Raw genomic sequence first — 13,402 nt, forward strand, 5'->3', positions numbered from 1 at the left:
AAATCTATATCTTCAAAGAATAAGAGAATCCATCATATTTATAAAGTATAACTGGGCTGTGAAAAGGAAGCATCAGAAAATAAGAAAGCACCGCTAGAAATTAAAAATTATAACCAGGTGAAAATTTTAATTGAAGTGTTGAAGGAAGAAAATCACTCAGAAAATTAAAACTGGGGCCAAAAGAGAAGTCATTGGAAATAAAAAGTGAAAAAATAAAACTCAGAGGATCAGTTCAGAAACTCTGCAACCAATAGAAGTTCCCCAAAAAGAAAACAATGAGGAGGAGATTATTAAAGAAAGAATACAAGAAAAATTTCCAGAATTAGGCAGAAGTCTACCAGAGAGTACACAGCACAATGCATTTTTCAAAAAAATCCAATCTACAGCTCATCATCATGAAATTTCAAAATATCATGGGTAAAGTTCCTTATAAAATTATATTCAAAGGAACGGAATCATCAAAACTCATTAAAGTCTCAACAGAACACTGTATTCTAGAAGGTAAAGTACCTTTAGAGTTCTGAAAGAAAACCAAATCTAACCTAAACTTATATACCCAGCCAAATTATTATACAAATGTAAGGGCAGAATAAAGACATTTTCAAAGAAGCACTCAAAAAATTACTTCTCATGCACCTCTTCTTGGGAAGCAACTCAAGTAGGGTCTTCTGCAATTTAAGAGAGCTCCAAGAAAAATGAAGATACCATATCCAACACAAGAAAATGGCAAAGGAAGTCCCAGGCTGACTGTGGTAGATGAGGTCTAGAGAACATCAGTCCTAATCAGAGCAAGAGGCCAAATGACTGTGGGAGAGGGACCTTGAGCAGGGATGAAACTAAAATATTGTTCAATATGCTAGAGATTTTGGAAAAACTACTGCTAAGCCAGATACATGGAGTATTGTAAAAAGGGAGAAGGCAGGAATAGACATAGATATATAGAAAACTAAGCAAATGAAAAACAAAAAAACTTACGTAGTTATCAACTCCAGAGAGAAAAAGATACCATTGTTTAAGAAAGGAAATACAATTGAAGAACACTTCTTAGCTCAACACTTCTTAGCTCCTAATCTTATAATGTAAAACTGATTCTTTAATCAAAATCTATAATATAGGAGCTTAGGGGCACAAAAAAAAATGAGGTGATCATGATATAAGAGAGCTAAGTATTCAACAACTGAAACAAAAGATTAACATCTACACAGGGCAAATCAAGAAACGACATGATAAACACTGTTTAGATAGATGAAAGCAAAGAAAAAAACAGATATAACAAGGTGAAAGATTAAAATGGCTGTTTCTCAGAAGCAGACAAGGAGATTGAGAAGGGAAGAAAAAAGGAGGGGTTTTTTTTGGTTTTTTTTTTAATGTTTATTTTTGAGAGAGAGAAAAAGAGGGGAGGAGGGACAGAGAGAAAAGGGGACAGAGGATCTGAAGCTCTGCACTGACAGCAAATGAGTCTGATGCATGGGCTCAAACTCACGAACCGTGAGATCATGGCCTGAGCTGAAGTCAGACACTCAACCGACAGTCACCCAGCCACCCCAAAAGAAAGGGTTTTTTTAAAAAAAATATGTTTTTCAGCACCATTTGATGTTTTAATTATGTATGGATTGCTTTAATAAAAAATTCTAACATTATTCAAATAAATATTATGATATCATCAGAATGGATTTATTTTATGCTTTGCGGCTAAACACTGCAAAGATGAATTTCTTGCCCATGATACATGTTCTCTGCAGGTGTTAGGGTGGCTTTGTTCACTGTGGTCCCTCAGGAACCCAGACTGATGAGACAGTCATCCTCTTGAATGCTTCTGATTCTCAATCCAAAGGCAAAGAGAGACCCTTGAAGGTCTAGTACCACATATTAAACGTTCCCATTTTAAAGTGGCACAGATCATTTCTACTCATAGTTTACTCACCAGAATCACAAAAAGGCCAGAAATGGCAATCCCACCATGTAATCAGAAAGGAGGAAGAAATGAAAATATTTGATGAATTGTACGAATCTCAGTCATAGCTAGTGAAGGATAGGCAAGGTCAAGGGCTCCCAAGGTTGGCTACACATCTTGATTACCTGAGGAGTTTTGGTTTTTAGTACAAATTCCCAGATCCCACCCCATATCTACAAAATAGTAATGTCCACAGTGGAGGCTGGGAATACATAACACCCCTTGCAGGCAGCCTGAAACCTATCCAAAACTGTGTACCTGAGATTCACACCACTAGAATAGCTACCAGGTTCCTTCCAAAGAAAGAATGTTACAACTTGTGTAGGACACAAATTTTGGTGGACCAAAGGTGGATCAAGTTGTTTTATGTATGTGAATTTTATTTTATTAATAAAATGTTTAATGTTTTAGTCCCTATTAAATCCCTCTAAAATATATTTTATGTCTTCACAAATTATATAGAGTAAACCTCTCCTTGTTGATTCTGATTGATCATTTAATCAGCAAAGAATTCCCACCTTCATTCCAGTCCTTTTTTGTCATTATGGTCCTGACTTCAGGAGGCTCAGGACCTAGTATGGCCTAGTATGGCCTAATGAACCATCTCCCTGGAAAGCACAGTCTGTGGCCATGGCCAGTCCCTTGTCTCTCCAATGCATGGCCCTGACTTCCAATCCCCACCCAAGTCTCATACTCTGAGCTCTGCTTGTCATAGAGAGAATTCTGGTGAAATATGCACTTGACAGAGTTTATCAAATATATATAATGACTTCTCCTGGGTGGGGAAAAAAAGTGCTTGTAAATACTTAAAGCTGAATTAAACTATTTTGATTATACATTACTTAAATATATACAAATACAAAACTAGTTATAAGTATATTATATTCTATCTCCTGTACAACTATAAAAACAAAATAAATTCATGAAATAAAACAGAACAGCTAAGAGACTGGGCACTTAAAATCAGAATGTCTAAGTTCAAACTCCAATTCTACCTGATATAAATTATATCTTTTGAGTGTTATTTAAATTCTTCAGGCTTTAGTCTCCTCAACTGTAAAACAGGAGCAATAATTCCTATCATATAGGTTGCTTCCGGATTAAATTAAATAATCCATGTAAAGTATTAATGATTAATGTTATTACAAAATCAGTAACTTTTATTATGAAATCAGATAAAATGCAAATTGAATGAATATAATGTGACACATGATATTTTGCTGAAACCAAATAACCAACATGAATATGGTACTGAGCCATGACAGGCTGAGTCTCACATACCTATACTACTATCTGTATGATGACTCAGATTACCCATCATATTCTGACAACTGGGAAAACTGCATTTGCCCAGTCCACCAGGACGGCTATGACCTTTTCCTGAGGTGAAATGCATCATTTGTCCATTGTCTTCCTCTATTCTATGCCCATCAGTTTATAACAAAGTATTACACAAAGGCGGGCTTTGAGATTACTTATCTGTTTTTGGCAAAAAGATGGTCAATGGCATTAGCCAGAAAATGTGTATTCCTATTTGTTAAGTTATCATCAAAATAAAAATATAATAAAGAACATACCACCGAAACTTACAGGGGCACCCTGACCTATTGTGGGAAGCCAAGAAAAAAACCAATGGTGCTAGATGTCAGAATTTAAATAAAATTAAAGTTAATATAAATGCAAATTCCTACACTTATGTCCAAAAGATAAACCACACAAGTATAACTAGGAAGACATACCCTGATAAGAGCACATATTTTAAGAACCAAGGAATTGTTTGTCAATAGCATGATATGTGTTTGCCAAAGAACTCATAAGATCTTGACTACAATATCAGAAGCAAAGTCTCCAAAATAAACTGAGTTCTGCTCTGCTCCATGCAAGTGAGATCATACCGAAAGTCATGTATTTGGGACCAGATATGGCCCTTTAATAGGTTCATTGGTAAATCAGAACCGATCTATTGTGATGACTAATAACATGGAATCCTAAGTTCAAAAGATAGGGATTAGAATGTCAGCTCCAGCACCTCAGGCATGTTGGTTCACCACTCTGGGCTTCAGTTTCCTTACTGGCTAAGTGCTGATACTAGTAATGTGTATCTCATGAGAGTGTTGTGAAAATTAAATCAGAAAATACCCAGTAATATTTACTATAATCTAAAGGTAAAATGTTGAACACAATGTTTAGCCAAGGTGAGATTCCCAAAATAATAGTTTAAACACTTTTAAATGCAATGAAGTATATAAGACAGTGAATTTTCCTTGCTTTCATTTCATATAAAAATTATTCATAAAACCAGGAAGATTTAGCTGGGAGAAGAGTCATCTTGAAAAGAACATGGGGTTGCTATGTTCAAACATTTGAAGGTTGTCACAAAGATGAAGGACCGAGGACCAACAACTCTAAGTTACAAGAGGATAAATGGTTTTAACTCAACATAGGTAGAATGCTCAATAAGCAGTTCAAAAGTTATGCTGTTGCCACGGAAAGTGGTGAATCTTTTAGTGGTGGGAAGTTCCATAACTACTCTGACACTCTTGTGAATCAGTGAAAATCCTCTAATGCCCCCTCCACTCTGTGGAGTCTCTCTCTGAATGTCTCACTGGTTAAGTTTACTTCAAGGCTGCAAAAATCTAAAGACCAAAATCCTGTATCTCCAAATTCCAGGATCATCGGAGCTTTCAACTTTTGCCCTATATTCCCTATGCCAACTGCCCTTCTCTCCTCTCATAAAACGGAAACAGCCAAAGATGTTTCTCATTTGGGGAAAGATTAAGAGGAAGCTATGAGCACAAAACAAGGTTATCACCTCCTTCAATGTCTAGCCCAAAGACAGCCCAATTTTCTTCTAGGGGAATCTCACTTCTTTTTACATAAGGCTTTAAAAAGTTCTGTCCCACTGGCAGCTAAATAACCCAAAGGGAGTCTTCTCATTTTTGCTGTTTGGGACATATTGTATTTTCATTTGTCCAGAGAATGAAGCAAGTTCAGCAGAGTGAAGTTTTATGGTATCCATTTTTAGTTTAATAAGAGAAAGAATTTTTTAACCATTATTGCTGTTTAGTAATGGGGTGGGGTGTCTTTGGGGATAGCAATGGCCCTGTCAGTGGAAGTATCAGAACTGAAGTTAGGTGGGTGTGGGCAGTTAAACTAGATTATTTTTAAAGTCCCTGCCAACCACAAGAATCTATACTTCTATCTATACAATGGTATGGTAATTTCAAATGGAGTCAAGGAAGAAACATCACTTGAGTATATAAATAAATGAACCCAGGTTGAAATGATACACATGTGCACTTACTATAAACACTTTAATTTAGAAAGTAAAATGAAAACATCCATTTCAAATGGTTTTGTTGCTATTTTCTTCACCAAGGTATTGTATTTTGAAGATTATTTAAACAATTTTTAATGTTTATATATTTTTGAGAGAGAGACAGAGCACGTGCAGGGGATGGGCAAAGAGAGAGGGAGACACAGAATCTGAAGAAGGCTCCAGGCTCTGAGCTGTCAACCCAGAGCCCGATGCAGGACTTGAACTCATGAACTGTGAGACCATGACCTGAGCAGAAGTCAGACACTTAATAAATCCCAGACACCCTGGCACCCCTAAAGATTCTTTTTAAGTAATCTCTACACCCAACGTGGGGCTTGAATTCATGACCCTGACATCAAGAGTTGCATGCTCTTTTATGAAGATTTTATGAAATCTTTTAAAGATTTCATTTTTTTTAAGTAATAGAGCAGGATATTTTAATGATAAATGCTTACAGTATATTACAAAGAAACAAGTTTTCTAAGAATATATACATAAATAACAAACAAAAGACTGGGTCTATAAAAGCTTAAGTGAAATCCCAGAACAGCAATTATATAATGTCCTCTGAAAACGTGTAACAAGGCTTGACTTTGTGTGAATCACTGCGTTGTACACCTGAAAGTAATATAACACTGTATGTTAACTATACTGGAAGTTTAAATTAAAAAAAAGGGGGGGGGGCTTGATTTTGGTTCCTCCTTTCACCTTCAGACCATGAAAGAAATCACCCAGTAATGTATGAAATTCAATGCAGTGAGCATAGGTGAACACAAAAATGCATGTAAGAAAGAAGCTACCACCAGATCATCTCAAAGCTATTCCTATAGTTAAAACTGCCTATCTGGGGCACCTAGGTGGCTCAGTTGGTTGAGCATCTGACTCTTGACTTTGGCTCAGGTCACAATCTCAGGTGCCACGGAGTCTGTGTTGAGCTCTGTACTGAGTATGGAGCCTGCTTCAGATGATCTCTCTTCCTCTCTCTCTGCCTCTCTCTCTCAAAAAAATAATAATAATAATAACTGATTCCATTAAAAAGTAAAAACTCTGCCTTTGTGACTCTCATGTAAGAAGCAATGGTGTCCCACTGAACAATTTCATCAGGTACTTTTGTAAAAATGAATACGGAGGCTTTTGACACACTTCCTTCATAATGCTAAGCAATATACCTCCCCCAGAGAATGTTCATTCTCTGCCTTTACAAAGAGCATGGTTGTATCAATACCTGGCATTTCCTCTTTAATAAACAGGGAACTCGTACATGAGCTGAGAAAACATCATTAAACACACTTCCTTTAGTCATTCAGTAATTTAGTTGCCATGGTAATCTTTAGTAAACTTGAAATGTACTTTGGAGGGGTCATTTCCAAAGCTTATTTTTAAAATTCTAGAACTTTTACAAGTTGTAGAGGATAAAGGAGCTGAAAATGCTTTTCTCTTCAATGCCTTACCGTGGACTCAATCGAATCGAGCACAGCTATTCACAATATGACATGCATTACACCTCTGACAATGATCACTTCATCATTTCCTACCTCAAGATCATTCTTATAGACTGTCCATATCTTCCCAACTGAGTGAAAGTATTAACTCAGTTCTCCGTGGCAGCAAAAGGAATTAAATCATGAAATAAGCACTTCCTATAATAGTCTCCAAAGCTTTTCACAATTGAGCAGTGTCATTTTTGGTCTTCCATCAATAATAGGGTGACAAAGTACACTCTGAGGCAGTTTAACAAAGGAACATCAGATAACTCAGGACTTGAACAGATCCAGGCTGCTACCCAAGGAAACACTGTCGGACAGGAGGCTCTGATGATTCACAGCTCTGACCCACTCTGTTCATCAACCATGTCAGGGCTCAAAAGGTTTCAGGAAACACTGTCTGGAAGACTTTTTTTCTGGCTAATAGCTACATTTGACAACTGACCTTTAATCTTTACTTCACATTATCATCCTATCATTAGCCAAGGATAATACACGAGCATTTTTCAAATATGATTTGATGGACTGAAGGTGTTCTAAAGACTTTTCATCCAAAGAAAGACACTATTATTAGCTTTACCAGACTCTGACTCTACCCTGAATTTTTAAAAAAGAACTTAATTAAGTAAAATTAATGGTTCCACTAGAGTTGAATAAGCAGTCACACACTATTTGTTTCCTTCTTTTCTGTGGGGCTCTGTTGGTCACATTAGAATAGGATAACACTCATGAACTAAAGCAGTGAAGGCTGTGTGGTAGAAAGAGCACTGACCTGGAAAACAAGAGTCTGCTTTGACCTTAAGCAAACCATTTAATATCCCTCATTCTGTTGTCTCATCTATAATATCTGGAGACTGAACTGAATAGGAGGGCACGTGGCTCCTATCAGCATAGCTGGAACACAGAGGAAGAAGTAAAATATGAGGTTTGGCCCTGTAGGAAAGGGCCAGACCATGCCTTGTGGGTCTCCTCAAAGATTCTGATATTTACCCTCAGAGCAGTAGGATATAATCCACTGATGATTTAAGCAAGGGGGTGATGTGATCAGAGATGTATTTTGGAAAGCTCACTGTGGAGACTGGACTAGAGATCAAATCAGAGACATGGAACCCAGTCAATAAACTACTTCAGTAGACTTGGGATGATCTGCTTATGTTCCTGCCACTGTGGCAGAGGCCACTTTACTACTACCCAAATAAATCTAGCCCTGCCTCAATGCTGAACTACTCTTTTAGACAGATATCATAATTCTGCCTTCACAAGATTGTTAAAAAGCCAGCACAGCGCTTTATCAAACTGACAGCTGTCATGTTCTCCATTCTTCCCACCTTGGTCCCAGGATATGGTTATGGGACTTTGGAATACTTACTTGCCACCTGGGACCCTTCTAGAGACTCAGAACCTACCACCAAATCCTACTTCCATAGCTCACCCTTTATTTCCTGCTGATAGAGCTCCGCCCTCCTCCCAAAGTCAGGTAAGGCTTGCACACTGTTAGAATGTCCATCAGTTTGGTCTTGAAGCCAGAAGTCCTAAGTTCCAGTCCTCATTTTGATACTTCCTGGTTATGTGAGCTTGGGAAGTTTGCTTACTGCTTGCAGCCTTAGAGTCTTCATCCAAAAAGTAGGGTAATAACTATCTCACAGTGTGGTCAGGATGATCAAATGAGATGACCTATTAAAAGCACTTTGGAAATCATTCTGCATATCCTAGGCCTCCTTGCATTCTCCATTTCCAGTAATCATATGGCAGGCCCTAGACCTTCCAGCCCATTCCACCGTGGATGAGCCCTGGTATGACAGGCTCATTTCTGCTCTTGGGAGCTACAATAAATAAATCACCCCCTTCTTCAAATATATGAAACCATAGTATCATCATATCAGAAGACTGCCCTATCTGAAAACCCTCCTTTGGCCTCACTCCTATTTAGTGTCAGCTCTGAATTACCCCTTTTTTCCAATGTCACTTCCTCTCACTACTAGCTTCAGTTTCTATCAGATTACTCCCCTCCATTCTCTGCTACAATTTTCCAAGTAATGATACTAGTTCAGACTCTTCTAAGAGAATTGAGGGTAGGAAGGTAGGAGGAGACTAGGAAGTCCCATGAAAGTTCCTAGAATGTGTGTGCATGAGGAGGGTGGCTGCTGCTTAAACAAACCTCATTAGTTTTCCAGCTGCCTCTGTGTGTGTATCTTTCCATCAACAGCGATTATGCAAATGTGATATTTGTTTTAATGAGCATGTCAGGTGTGTTTTGCTGTAACATTATGTATGACTGACTGTGGTATTAAAATAACAACTTGATGACAACTGCACAAGAATATGTGAAACTGTGAAATAGAGGTCTGGCAAACTTCTCTCTTCTAACAGGAGCACAATCTCTGCTGGACAGTAGGAGCCTAGATCTTCTAAAAATCAATTCTCATAATGTGAAGAAAATTCATATATTCAGAATCCATACCTAGTCATCCATACTTACCAAACTCCTTTGGAGGCACAAGATTGGCCTGGGGCTCCAGCTGGCCAGTTGACTAATCTTAGGGAGGCAGTCTTCAGACCATAAGTGGCCTTCTTTTGTGAAGCTGTACAGGTTGAGGAAAGGACAGATTTTATTCTGGAAGATGCAAAATGGCAGAGTGGTTTTATAGACAGACCATAACTGAGTATGAATTCTGGGTTCCTACTCTTTCTTGCTGCATAATCTTAGCAGAGTGAGTCTCTGCAGATCTTAATTTTCTTATCTATAAAGTAAAGATACAAGATAATGCCTACTTCGTGGGGTACTATAAGAATTTAATGAGGTGAGGTGCTAGCTGCAAAGCACTTAGCATAGTATACAAGCCCTCAATAAGTTGTTCGTGTTAGTAGAGGCTAGGACTGCCAAAGCATTACTTTTCTGTTTACTAGTCTAGATTCTGTTCACTGTCTTAGATGTTGGTGAAAATACTCCACCCTAGATTTGTAATCCCATATGTTCCTCCCACCTCCAGCTGCAATTCACCCTATCCTGACAGCTTCTCTCCACCTGTATTAAAAAAAGTCAAACCTTCTTCTGAAGGATATATGTAAGTGACCAAAATAATGGGAACTACTGAAAAGAAAGAAAGGGAACTACTGATATCTCTTCTCAAGGACTCTGATAGTTGTCTGGCAGGATCAGGAGAGGAGCTTATTGGCAAGAATGCTCTCCACTTCAACTCCTGCTTTCATTACACATAGTTGGGCAGGGAGAAAGGTGGCCTACTAGAGGAAGATCCCCCATCCTTCTTGGAACACAAACAGGGACAGTACCAAGAAAACCAATACAACAATACTGAGTAAGTTACAAAGACAACTTGATCAAAATCCATTTTCAGTTCCTTAATTTTACCTTATGGCTTCTAGTTATTGCTCTGGCCCTCCCTATAACAATACTTGTAGATATTTCTTCCAAATCATGTAAGGTTGGTAGTAAAGGACCAAACATCATGAGCTACCATTTGGTCATTGTATCTTTCTACTCCTGACTCTAAAAAAGTGTATGAATGGAAATTCTTAAGCAACAATAAGAACAAAAACAAAACTGATGGAATACCTGCATTCTTATGACAATGATAGCAAGTCTGAAGGTTTTAGGCATTTCCTGTTGTCATAAAGGCAAAAACAAATTTCATTATCTGAAAAGTCTGAACATCAACATGGACAACAACCCCTTATCCAATATACAGCTACAAATATTTTGTCCCGTTTCATAGGCTACCTTTTCATTTTTTTTTATGGTTTCCTTTGTTGTGCAAAAGCTTTTTAGTTTGATGTAGTCCTATTTGTTCATTTTTTTTCTTTTGTTACTTGTGCTTTCGGTATTATGGTCAAAAAATCATTGCAAAGACCAATGTCGAGGAGCTTCTTCCCTATGTTTTCTTCTAGGAGTTATGAAACAGGAAATTAAGGAAATATCTGCACTCCCATGTTTATTACAGCATTATTCACAACAGCCAAGACATGGTAACAACCTAAGTGTCCATCAACAAATGAATGGATAAAGAAGATGTGATATGTATACAAAACAGAACATTATTCAATCATGAAAAAGAGGGAGATCCTGACACTTGCAACAATATGGATAGACCTTTAAGGCATTATGCTAAGTGAGATAAGACATACAGAGAAAGACAAATAGTCCATGATACCACTTAGACCTGTAATCTAAAAAAGCTGAACTCATAAAAACAGAGACCACAGGGGTGAGGGCTTGGTGGGGGGAGGGGAAGGGAAGGATTGGGGAGATACTGTTTAAGGATATGAACTTGCAACTAATAACCAAGTCGTGGAGATCTAATGCACAATATAGTGATTCTAGCCAACAATATTGTTGACTTTTTATAAACTTAAAGTTGCTAAAAGACTACATCTTAATTGTTCTCACCACAAAAAGGAAATGATTATTATGTGACATGATGAAGGTGTTCATTAATGCTACAGTGGTAATAATACTGCAATATATAAATGTACCAATCAACATACTGTAATCTTAAATTTACACAATGTTATATGTCAATTATATCTCAATTTTTTTAAGCAAAAAAAATATTACAAGCAAGGACAACAAGTCTGATATTTAGGCTTATTCTCTTTCCAGCATCATCCCAGTCCTTTTTAACTTTGGGGTGAGCACTGGTAGTACTCTATTATCTTCAAGTACCACTTGGATCCTGCACTGCCCCAGGTGCAGGTGTGGGTGTCAGAGGAGGATGCCCCAAGAGCTTGGAGCAGGGCCCGGAGATGAAAGCAGGGGCCAACATGACAGAGAAGTTGGGGGATCCATACTTGCCTCGTCTCTCAAAGAAGTGCAGAAGCCAAAGGACTTTGAACACCAGAGCCTGGGAGGAAAAGAGATTGAATCTACTAGGAAGAAAATGGGAAAGCTCGAAAAAAGATGGGTGGGTAACTCCAAACTGGGGGAGATAAAAAAAAAAAAAAAAGGCCGCATGGGCACGGAGGGGAGGGACCTCCTTCTGGGGAGAGACAAAGGGAAGAGAAAGAGCGGCTAGGGAAGTGTAGGACCATATCTGGACAGGAGAGAGACCTCGGACTGAGACTGAGAGGGATCCGATCTCTAACTGCGGGGCTTTCTTCTGACTGGGGCCGGCTCCTTTTTCGCGCACCTGGGGAGGAGGGGAGCCAGGGGCCTGGGTGTAGTTGTAGGTCAGGGGCTCAGACCACAGTTGGAAAAAGCAGTTCCCTCCCCGGAGGGCTGTGTGATAGTACAAAGCCTGCCTGCGTCCTCAGTGGCTGAGCCAAGGGCACAGTCTGCAGTAGGAAAAGGCAGCCGTCTCCCTGGAGTGCTGTGGGAAAACACAACCACCAACCCCAGGGGCTCACGGCAAGGGTGGCAGCTCTCACTCCGCAGTAGGAGAAGGCGGTCCTCCCTGAAGTGCGGTGGCACAGACAAAGCCAGCCGGGACCACACATCGGCCACACTGAGAGGCGCTTCCCTAGTGCCAGAGCACACGGAGCGGGACTTTGAATCCTAGCCAAGCCTAGGGTCAGGGCAGTTGGCAGAGCGAGAAGCACTGCCCTGTCTGCGCCCCTGGCACAGGGAGGATGACTCAAACGGAGTCCACCGGGTAGGCTCCATGGAGAAGAGACTGGGGGGGGGTCACCATTCCCCGCCCCACCCCCCCAACGAAGGCGAGGCCTCAGGGATCACTCCCAGGGCCCATAGCAGAGGTGGGTCCAGATTACACCACACCATGCCCCTTCACACTGGGTAACTGTGCATCCACCAGAGCGGCACAATCCCTGCAGACGGCTACTCCCGACAAACTCTGCAGCATGGCCTGGACTGACTCTGGATCAATTCTGGATGTATAGATATATCCTCCCCCCGCCCCCACTTCTCCTCCTTATCTCTTCCCATCCCTAGGCTGGTTGCTCTGGTTATTGGTTGCCTAAACAGACATATTTAATCCATTGTCTTGATAGTGTTCTACACCTCCTTCTTTACCCTCCTTTCTCTCTCTCTAGAATAATCAAGCCATATAGTTTCTCTGTCTGGGTAACTTTATCTTCCTTTCGTTTTCCCTGCCCCCTTTCTGATTATCCTTTCTCTCTCTCTCGATTAAGCCTTTCAGTCTCTCGGCCTAATCGATGTTTATTTTTTCTCTCCCCCGCACCCTCATTTCCCTGTATGTGCTCTTCCATCAGCACCACCTCCACCCTCCTCTTTACTTGTAGTTGGTGTTTTGGGTTCTTTGTTTTTAGTCTTTAGTTTTTTGTTTTTGTCTATTGTTTATTGTGTTATTTGTGTGTTTGCGTGTTTTTGTCTCCTGTTTGTCTGTTTTCCTTTACAGGGCTACTCCAAGGAACAAATCAAAGCACACCTGTTGGAGGGTCCAAAATATCACTATGAGTAGGGTAATAAAAAAAACAAAGTCACAACAACAGAGAGCAAGTAACAATCTCTGAAAAAACACCTCCTGAAGGGCCAGGCCCTGGATGGTGTATGACCGTCCTTTAATAGAGCAGTGCTCCCAGGTGTAGAGCACACAAGTTTTTAAAATGCATAAGGGACAGAGAACTAGCCAAAATGATGAAATGGAAGAATTCTCCTCAAAAGAAACTCCAGGAAGTAGCAACAGCTAACGAATTGATCAAAACCGATTT

General features: G+C 39.6%; 1 protein-coding gene across 9 annotated transcripts in view; it reads right to left on the minus strand.

Annotated features, from left to right (window-relative positions):
• CRH (corticotropin releasing hormone) overlaps positions 1 to 13,402 on the minus strand; it is a 316,144-nt gene that overhangs the window by 179,904 nt on the left and 122,838 nt on the right. For 6 of the 9 annotated variants that reach the window (XM_047842572.1, XM_047842569.1, XM_047842568.1 and 3 more), the window contains one exon: positions 9,237 to 9,339. The exons of the other annotated variants lie outside the window; for them this stretch is intronic. The gene's annotated coding sequence lies outside the window, so the exon portion shown is untranslated. The remainder of the gene's footprint in view (positions 1 to 9,236; positions 9,340 to 13,402) is intronic. 9 annotated transcript variants of the gene reach the window in all.

The sequence above is a fragment of the Prionailurus viverrinus genome, chromosome F2, assembly GCF_022837055.1.
Source record: "Prionailurus viverrinus isolate Anna chromosome F2, UM_Priviv_1.0, whole genome shotgun sequence".
NCBI classification, from domain to species: domain Eukaryota; kingdom Metazoa; phylum Chordata; class Mammalia; order Carnivora; family Felidae; genus Prionailurus; species Prionailurus viverrinus.